Source organism: Leptonychotes weddellii, unplaced genomic scaffold (assembly GCF_054177405.1).
Source record: "Leptonychotes weddellii isolate Sample4059 unplaced genomic scaffold, ASM5417740v2 HiC_scaffold_7019, whole genome shotgun sequence".
Taxonomy (NCBI): Eukaryota; Metazoa; Chordata; class Mammalia; order Carnivora; family Phocidae; genus Leptonychotes; species Leptonychotes weddellii.
The window spans coordinates 1-9,752 of NW_028039705.1; the positions used below are offsets into that span (position 1 = coordinate 1).

Sequence of the window (9,752 nt, forward strand, 5' to 3'; positions counted from 1 at the left end):
CAGCCCCACCTCCGGCCAACGCGGATTCTGCCTTCTCTTTGCAGAGCCACTCTCAAGAATGGGCAGGAGGTTTGTCTCAACCCCGAAGCCCCCATGGTCAAGAAAATCATCAACAAGATGCTAAACAAGTGAGTTGTGCTTTTTGTTCACACGGGGGACTAGAGTCATTGGTCACACATCCTGGCAAATGCCTCCGGACGTTTTTACCAAGGAAACCCAGGGTTTAGCTGAAGGACTGAAAATCATTATTATTTCACAATGAACTCTGCTAGTAAGATCATTCATCTGTTCTGGTGCCAGAAGGCTATTTCCAGTGCCCTCCATCCCCATGCAAATGAGTGTGGGTAAATGTGTGTTCCTAAAAGATGAAGTAGATTTGGCCAATGATGCCAAAATGCCCCCTACCCATTAAGGAACAAACAGTATTTACCTCCATCCCTGATGGGCTTCAGCCTTGAGAAGTGGAACCCCTGGCTTTGGACAACATGGACCTCTGAAGCTTAGTTATGGAGAGCAAGGACTTTGAGACCTCCCTAAGCTCAAGTCTAGGAAAGTTTTCTAATGAAAGTTTTCTAATCGCTTTGAGCCTCAGCAAAATGGGATAGATAATCATAGCTATTTCATGGGTTGTATGAGGTTTAAGTGAGATCTTGCATGTAATATTTTAACCCAGTGTGACAGTGAGCGCTATGTTTTAGCTCTTTCAAGTCAATAATAGAGCTCATTCCACAGCCCCGCTCCACTCCTCCTCAATAAAAGAGCCAGTTCCCTGCTGTGCAGGGCAGTGGGTACTGTGGGACCTTGTCTGGGCACAGGGCTGGGCCAGGGTCTGCATACAGAAATCCCTCCAGCCTCAGGGGCCAGTGTGAGAGAATAGCAGGGTTCCTTAGCACCTGTATCAGTAACTCTTTCCTCATCATAGCGGCAGCACCAACTGACCTCGAGACAAGTAAGAAGCTCGCTGGTGGTGGTTCCTGAAAGACCCTACAGGAACTGAAAATGAAGAAGAGAACTGGCTTCTGGAGACTTCTAGAAAGGCCTTCAATGTGTTTGACTATTATGAGTTCTATTTATTTATGTTTGTATTTATTTATTTTTCAAAGCTCATATTTAATATTTTACATGTTAGTATTTAAAGATGTGAATGTGTTTAATCAAACTCAGTCCTGATTGTTATTTAATCTGAAGATGATGGGTTTTAAATGTCTCATGAACCCAGTGTTTCCGGGAGTTTATCAAGTGCCCCGGGTACATTGATGGGTTGGGCGGTGGGGAGGAGGGAGTCAAAGCAGTTAAACAGTGTGTACAGATCTATTTTTGTACTTGTTTAAAAGAATATCAGTTGTTATTTATTGAAACTATTTCACATTATGTGGTCAACATTTTTATGTTGAAGCTTCCCTTGGACATTTTATGTCTTGCTTGTAGGGCATAATGCCTTGTTTAATCTTTGTTATGCAATGCTGCTCTGTCTTGGAACAGAGAAGTTAAAACTACTGTTATATTTTTATAAACAATAAGACAATAAACGTTTTGTAAAAAATAACACGCCTGGGTTTTGTTTTATTTTTCTCGATTTTTGCTTCCTACTAGGTACCCAAGGTATTATACAGTTAGATTGTAGGTCACACCTAAATTTATGCCTGCTTCTAGTTTTTACTTTCCTTACCTTTCTCTTATTTTGGGGATATTTGACACACTACTCTCCCCAAGCACCTTGAGAATCCTAGTTTTACACAAAATATTGCTGCTTTTCACACTGATTCAATATTCAAAATTTGTTCTTTATAAACGTCTGGATTTTTATAAGTATTGTAACAAGAGCTCCTATTAAAGGCTTTGGGTGAGTGGATTTTCAAACAGTTATGCAATTCTGTCCATTTTGATGAGGCTGGGACCAAAAAGTGGAAAAGTGGATTCTTCCTAAGAACTTGAACAATTTGTGTTATTTAATAAGAATAGTGATCTACACTAATACTTACTAAAGAAAAAAAAAAAAGAGAAGAAGAAGAAGAATGATCTATGGAGATAAGTACATGCTGTAAAGTGAAATACATAACAAAAATAAAGAAGGATAGGTAGGAAGAGAAATGGATTTAGAACATAATACATGTCTTCAATTGTTGGAGAAAGTATTAAGTGAAGGAAAATTGTAATGTGGCAGGAATATAGATTGCAATTTTTAAGGTAACCACTAAAAGGGAAATGAAAATTTTGGATTTAAAAATCTGAAAAGGAGATAAAATGGAACAAAAGAAAATATCTGAATTACACAAAATAAATTAAGGAATAAAGAAGCAAAACGGCAGATGGGATAGAGGGAGAAGGGAAAAATCTTCCTTATGGAAGAATGACTAATAATACAAGTCTTTCTCCTTCTGAAGGTGAGTTTTAATTCCCCTCCCCACATGGGTCCAGGCTGGGTTTTGTGACTTTCTTCCAAAGAAGAGACTAAGAAAAGGGGAAAACAACATTATAGTGGAGAATCTGGCAGATCCCACCTTAACCAAGTGATGAAGGTTACTATGACCAGTTGTGTCATGTGAATATCAGGAACACCTCCCAACATGATATGGTAAGACGGGCACTTTGTCTCCATCATATTCTTCCCCAAAACCCATAAGTTCAGTATGATCATGAGAAAATCATCATAAAAATCCAAATTCAGAAACATTCTTCAAAAAACAAGTATTCTTCAGATCTGTTGAAGTCATGAAAATCAAAGCAATAATGAGATTCTGTCATAGATCAGAGGAGACAAAGGAGACAGGCTGACTAAATCTAACATGGGGTTTGAACTCATGACCCTGAGATCAAGACCTGAGCTGAGATCAAGAGTCCAGACGCTTAACCAACTGACCCACCCAGATGCCCCAAAGATTAACTTTTTTTTTTTTTATAAAGATTGATGAATAAGACCCAAAAAACCTGTTTCTTAAAAGAGACACACTTCAAATATTGGGACCCAGGTAGCTTGAAATTAAAAGAACTGAAAGTGTTATATCATACTAAAACTAACTGAAAGAAACCTAGTGTGGAAATACTGATGCATTACTTGTTAATAAGTGTTAATGTATTATTAATATAAATTTTTAATACATTGGTTAATAATTGATACATTAATTAAGGCTTAATATATTAGGACTTAAGGAAAGAAGTAAACTTAGAGATTAAAAAAAAGACTGAGTCAAAATAAAAAGGAGGTACTTCTACAAGAGACAATTCTAAAATTCCATGAACTTAGTATTTATCAAGATATATTAAGAGAGAAACTAGAAGGAGCAATGCATGAAACCATAATCATAGTTAAAGATTCTAACAAGCCTCTTTCAGTACCTAATAGGCACAGCAGTAAAGAATCAGTAACAGTATAGTAGGGTAAAGGAACAGGATCCACCAACTTGACCAGAGTGTTGGTAATCCAGACATTTCACTCAACAACTGCATAGACCATACATATTTTTTCAACACACGGGGAACATTTTACGAAACAGACCATATGTAAGCCATAAAAAATGTATTAACACATTTCAAAATGTTGAAATGTTACAGAGGATATTCTCTGATCATCAAGTTTTTTACGATTTGTCATGTTCCTAGTTGACTATGTATCCACACAGATGTGTAATGTGTTTGCTGTGGTTTCTAGTTCATCTCCTAACTTCCCAAATTTCACTTCCATAATACAGGAAGCATCAAAACAGGGCCATCATGTTGTTGTCAGGCCTGTTACAGCCAAATGTAATAAACAATACATTTCCTCATTTTCCGTATTTATTTCTTGACATATCCTTTTGTAACCTTGGCATTTCTGTATTTCTTTGATTTATAGTATATGTAATGTAATTTGATAACTCATTACTACTGTCACAAAATTTTTTTAAAAATTCTTAAGAAAATGGGGTGCCTGGGTGGCTCAGTCAATTGTGTCCAACTCTTGATTTCAGCTCAGGTCATGGTCTCAGGGTTGTGAGTTCGAGCTCCGCATCAGGCTCCGTGCTCAGCAGGGAGTCTGCCTGAGATTCTCTCCCTCTCCCTCTGCCCCTCCTATCTCTCTCTCTCTTTAGAATAAATAAAAAAACTTAAGAAAATGGAAATACAAAGCTTATATTGAAATCTATTATTTTTAAAGCCTTGAAAATGCCCAAATCTAACATATTGGATGGTTCTCAGAGTTAATTGAAATGAACTTCAATAATTATAGATCATTAAAATCATCAGGATGGCCTTACCATGGGGACAGAAGGAAAGACTAACTATGTTCCAGAAGAAAGTATGCAGGTTAGTATTGAGGAAGAACTTCACATTTGGAGTTTCAGTTTTATCCACTACACATCTTTTGCAAAACTGACCACAGTCCCTTGTATCTTGCATGTGCCTAGTAAATGTCTTTTACTTCAATATCTATGACCTTTTCATTTTTTTGGCACATATCCTGAATCTTAGGTTATACCCCACCCACCCTAGGGTAGATAGCCAATAAAGGTCATAGTGTGGTCTGTGCAACAGGACCATGGAAACACTTTGAGATGCCTACAGAGGCCTCCCAGTGAGATACCATCAATACTGGATGCTGACGGACAAACAGGGTCCTACCAGCACATGGCCCTCCAGTGTCAGACGCCTGCCACTTCCTTCTACTTCAGTGTCTCCTCAGTCTCTGCTCACGGAGTGAGTTCCAGCTTGCTGCTCTTAAGACTCACCATGCTCTATCCCATTGCTAGGCCTCTGTTCATTTGGCCCTCTCCTGAATGTTTTCTGCCCATCAGTGTTCTCTGTTTACCTAGAAAACTCCATCCTTAAAAGTCATGTGAATGGTCACCTCTTTCAGGAAAACTTCTCTCACAAGTTTCATAAACCCTCTCTGCAAGAGTTGAATTAGGTGCTCTTCCTCACTCCTAACACCTTGGGAATAGTTTGCTGTGGTAACTACAGGCTTTTCTAAAATCTTCTATTTGTACATTCATTTCCCTTATTGCACTGAGAGTCAGAGGACAGCGGAGTCTTATTCCTCTTGATATCCCTGGCCAAACTTCATTCCCACCTTATACATGCTCGGTAAATGATCACTGACAATGTTGAAACAAAGGGAGAAAGGAATTCAATTCGAGTTGAATGGCCCTTTTGGTTGGAAAGGTAATTAACAGCAAGTGGAATCAGTAACAAAAACTCAACTCAAAATGGCTTCATGAGAAGGCGAATCATTTGACCTGTAAAAGTAAAAGACTGAGGGGCACCTGGGTGGCTCAGTCGTTGGGCGTCTGCCTTCGGCTCAGGTCATGAACCCCGCATCGGGCTCCCTGCTCAGCAGGAAGCCTGCTTCTCCCTCTCCCACTCCCCCTGCTTGTGTTCCCTCTCTCGCTGTGTCTCTCTCTGTCAAATAAATAAATAAAATCTTTAAAAAAAAAAAAAAGTAAAAGACTGACAAGCTGCAGTTCAAAAATTCTGTTTAGTAATTAGTCTCACTTCAGCTCAGGCTGCTTTTCTCTGTGCTCACTTTACAAAGCTCTCCTCAAACAATGACAAGGTTTCAAGTTTCTGTTCTAGTAGTTATAACCCCGCAGGAAGCAAAGGCTTGTTTTTCCAACCATTTCCTGACAAAAGAGACTCCAGGAAATTTTTCTGACTTGGCCAGGCTTAGGTCACTTGCCCACCCCTGTACCTATCAGAACTGGGCTGGGGGGTTAGACCCAGACTGGAAGGACTGACCAATACTACTTTGGGTCATCAGCCCAGTCCTGGAGCTTTGGAGCAGGGTCACCCTACCTGAACTACCCAGATTGGAAGGAAGAAAGGAAGGTCCCCAAAAGAAAACCACGGTTCTGTAACCAGAAGAAGGAGGAAGCTCACGCCAGGTAGAAATGACCAATGTACTAGAAACTGGATCAGGTTTATGACATTAACGCCGGACAAAATGCTCTGGATTGAGGAAGTGGGTGGATCAATGGATTTAATGTCACATTCAGACATCTCCATTCTTCTCCCCTCAGAACCGGAGTCATTCTACCTGAAGCAGGCATTGGAACAAAATAGGGGTGGCAGTTGTGACGTCACAATTTCCCAAGACCGGAGTGGGAACAACAGAGCCCATTCCTGTGGCTCCATCATCTCTGGAAGGCAGCACCAAGCCTGGATTGTAAAGGCAGATTAGATGGTGTCGATCCAATCTGCAAGATGCAGTAAATATGGTAGCTCAAATTGGGACTTAGTCACCGATGTTTTTATTTTAGGGATGCTCTATTCTTTTAAGATTGGTGATTGCATTCGTTTAAAGTTTGGGCATAGAAATCTGTCATTCAGCTCATAAAATGAGTAATTAAGTGGGGAAGATGCTTGGGAAAACAAAGAATTGGATTATTTTTTAGGCTTAGGAATACCACTGCCCTTTAAAGTATCTGAAAAAATAAATATGGGACTGTTAGGGATTGAATTAGGAAAATTGATATACTAAGGCAGACATAAAAAGCCCTTTCTTTTGTACTTCATTTTGTAAGCAACTGATGTTTATCAAGCAAGTCTGAGACGTAAAATTATAGATAATTCTATAACTATGAGGCTAATTCTTGAAATGCTTCCACTCTTCGTTCACTGGTATAAATTTTTTGATGCCCTAGTCATTCACCCTGAGTATTTATTTATGTGAATACTTTGGTTTGGATCTGGAAAGCATTAGAACAATATTTTTCTGTTTTTTTTTTTTTTAACTTATAAAGAGAGTAACGTTCTGGGTAGAGTCTTCTTAATGCTGAAGGCAAAATAGTTCCATTATTAAAATATGATAAAGTACCCAAACTGGGTCAAGCAGAAAACTGTGATCTTTATTTCAGCAAATAAGAGCTAAAATGCCCAGTTCCCTTCTGGGAAACTCTGAGTAGAGTGTTCATCCCACTGACCTGATTTTGGAAGTGTAAGTCCATTGATGTGGAGAATCAGAGAAATAGATAAATGTAGGTTTTATTGAATTTAAGTATATCTTATTCATTCCACAAAAGAAACTTCTTGCTGTTAGTGAAATAAGACACTGGAGACTTTTCAGCAGTTTGTTATTTTTAAGCTTTAAGAAAGGTGAAGTTTAACTATTTAGCCATGAGAATAGCAAAATACTTAAACCAACTAAAACAAAACAAACCTGCTCTCCTGAAACTATCTATTACTTGTCTTAGGAAAAAAAAAATTTTTTTAACTTGCGGTGGCTAAAGCAATACTGGCTAGAGCTCAAATTGTGAATTTTATTAACTTTGAGGCCTTGGCAAATTACCTAAATTCCCTGCCCCTTTGTTTCCTTGTGAAGCAAAGCTGTGGAGACAAAGTTGAGAAGATTAAGTGGGTTTTATATATACAAAAGGTTTAGAACAATGACTATTAGATTAAAGTGCTATATTATAATACTTTATGTTTACTAAGCAATCTTTTAAGCACATAAACACATGTAAATAACTAGGGATGTTGAAAAATAATGGGAAGATCTGCTATAGATTGTTTCTTGGATAAAAGTCAAAAAGTCTTCATAATCTCTTCATGTTTTCTGTCCTTCATAATTTTTCTATAATAAGCAGATACACAATGAAAATCAGAAAAATAAGACCATATTTTTAACGTTTAAAGAACAGCTATTATAATTCTGAGCTACTGATTATCTCAGAAAAAAACCCCACAGTATTTTTAATTGAGAATCCCAGAAAAATAAGGATAACAACAGTAGTATCTACACAAATTCTCAATTATTGCTAAGTTACTAATATTTTATAAACTCTAGGTCATCTTTCATTTCCTACTTCTTTTAAAAAATTTTAGATTTCATGGGCACCTGGGTGGCTCAGTTGGTTAAGCGACTGCCTTCGGCTCAGGTCGGGATCCTGGAGTCCCGGGATCGAGTCCCGTATCGGGCTCCCCGCTCGGCAGGGAGTCTGCTTCTCCCTCTGACCCTTCCCCCTCTCATGCTCTATCTCATTCTCTCTCTCAAATAAATAAATAAAATCTTAAAAAAAAAAATTTAGATTTCTTGGGTTTTTTTGCAGGATTGTACTGATGATTACTGAAAAAAGTGTAAAGACAAATCTTTATTTATAATTTAGTCATTCATAATCTTTTCTAATAAGATGGATCATCTTTAGTTTTAGTCTCATTTTGTAGTTGAAATTCCTGAAATTAGACTTATAAAATTACTGAACAATTAAACTAGCCAACAAAAAATTCATTCTGAGTTTTCGCTTAAGAAAAAAAAATAGTACAAAATTTTATATTGGTTGAAGGAGGTGTTTTCTTTTTTAAATTTTTTTTCCCAGGTGAGTTTCAGTTTGGCAATGTGGAAAAAGCAATTTCTATTTTATTTAAAAATGATTTAGAGCATATTGTACGTACTGGTGTTTTATAAATGTTAACACATTTATTCATCATCCCAACCTGTTGAGGTAGGTAATACCTTTAATCTCCATTTGACAGGTGAGAAACTAAGGCAAAGACGGGTTAAATGTCTGATACCTGTCATGGCGAGAACCGAAATTCCTATCCTGTCTGTGTGGAGCAGAGTGATGCTCTGTGCCTCTGTGCATCTCTACAGCAACTCCTCCCTGCCCCCCCCTTTCTTCTACACACCGATTTTCTGGGTAACTCCCACTCTACTCACAGACCTTCATCCAGAATCACACGCAAGTCATCTGAAACCTACACGTAATCCAAAACAAAACAAAACACAAAACAAAAAAACAACATTAAAACTAAGGGTGAAAAATGAGCTCCTGAATGACAAAGGCTAGCGTTAACAGCTTGACATGTCTTATGCAGATATCAGTAAAAAACAAAATATGACTGCAGTTATTTCTCTAGAGAAGATATCAGGATCACTGGAGACAGGAAAGTCCACATAACATGGAAATGAAATGAGATTTGTGAACATAAAACAAGGAAGTGCGATTAGATTCGTGATCTAGCACTTAAATGTTTCACAGGAACACCTCTTTTTTGCTGTTTCGGCAAGCAAAGGGTGCTACTCACACTAGGCATCAGCTCCTGGTTCCTCTGACCCTTTTGTGTTTGGACAAAACTAGAAACTGTGGACCCCGTGAGCCCAACGCAGCTTTTCCTCCCCACACCAGCTCTGACGTGACCACCCGCGCCTTACTTCACGTATTAATCCACACCCTCTAGACCAAAAAGGTGATATTCATGGATTTACTCCGGCTCTGGAGGTTCCAAAATTGCATAGAGGAAGGAAGGTATGTAGGGTTAAGACACTTTATCTTAAATTAAACACTGAATTAAACGCTTGACACTGTTCGTGCCCTCACCCCTCCAGGATATGACACAAAGTATGATTTATTTGTGATTGTAAAATACCAGGAACAAGGAGAACATTCTTATCTCTAGTGTGAGATGACGAAGCTATTTTAACACAGAGTCTACTTAATGCAGGCATACGCAAAAATCATCAAACCAGAAGACATCTATGCGTTAAGTAACAAAGAGAAAAGCATGTCACCTCCTCCGCCCTGGCCTTATTCCCCCAATCCGGATAACTAACGTTCAAGGAGCCTGTCTCCAGTAAGTGGCACATACCCAAGCAAGGCCACTCACGCCTCCTTTGGGGATTCCGCAGGAAGGAGAAGGTCCCCGACTCGCAGGGACATGCGGGTGGCCGGGCGGGTCCCCCTTCACCGCGGGGGCGGGGCCGCGCTGTCCTTTCCGACCCCGAAGCGACGTGCGGTGCCGGGAACTTCCCCGGCCGCGGGGCTGCTCACTTCCCCGCGCCCACC

General features: G+C 39.1%; 2 long non-coding RNA genes across 2 annotated transcripts; both read left to right on the plus strand.

The window, feature by feature from the left end:
* On the plus strand, positions 1 to 1,546 carry LOC102742576 (uncharacterized). The gene is made up of 2 exons (XR_014142593.1): positions 1 to 128; positions 929 to 1,546. It is a non-coding gene; the product is annotated as an uncharacterized LOC102742576 (long non-coding RNA).
* A 4,101-nt stretch (positions 1,547 to 5,647) lies between these two features.
* LOC145719766 (uncharacterized) lies at positions 5,648 to 9,746 on the plus strand. The gene is made up of 3 exons (XR_014142592.1): positions 5,648 to 6,188; positions 9,096 to 9,215; positions 9,412 to 9,746. It is a non-coding gene; the product is annotated as an uncharacterized LOC145719766 (long non-coding RNA).
* The last annotated feature ends 6 nt before the right edge of the window (positions 9,747 to 9,752 follow it).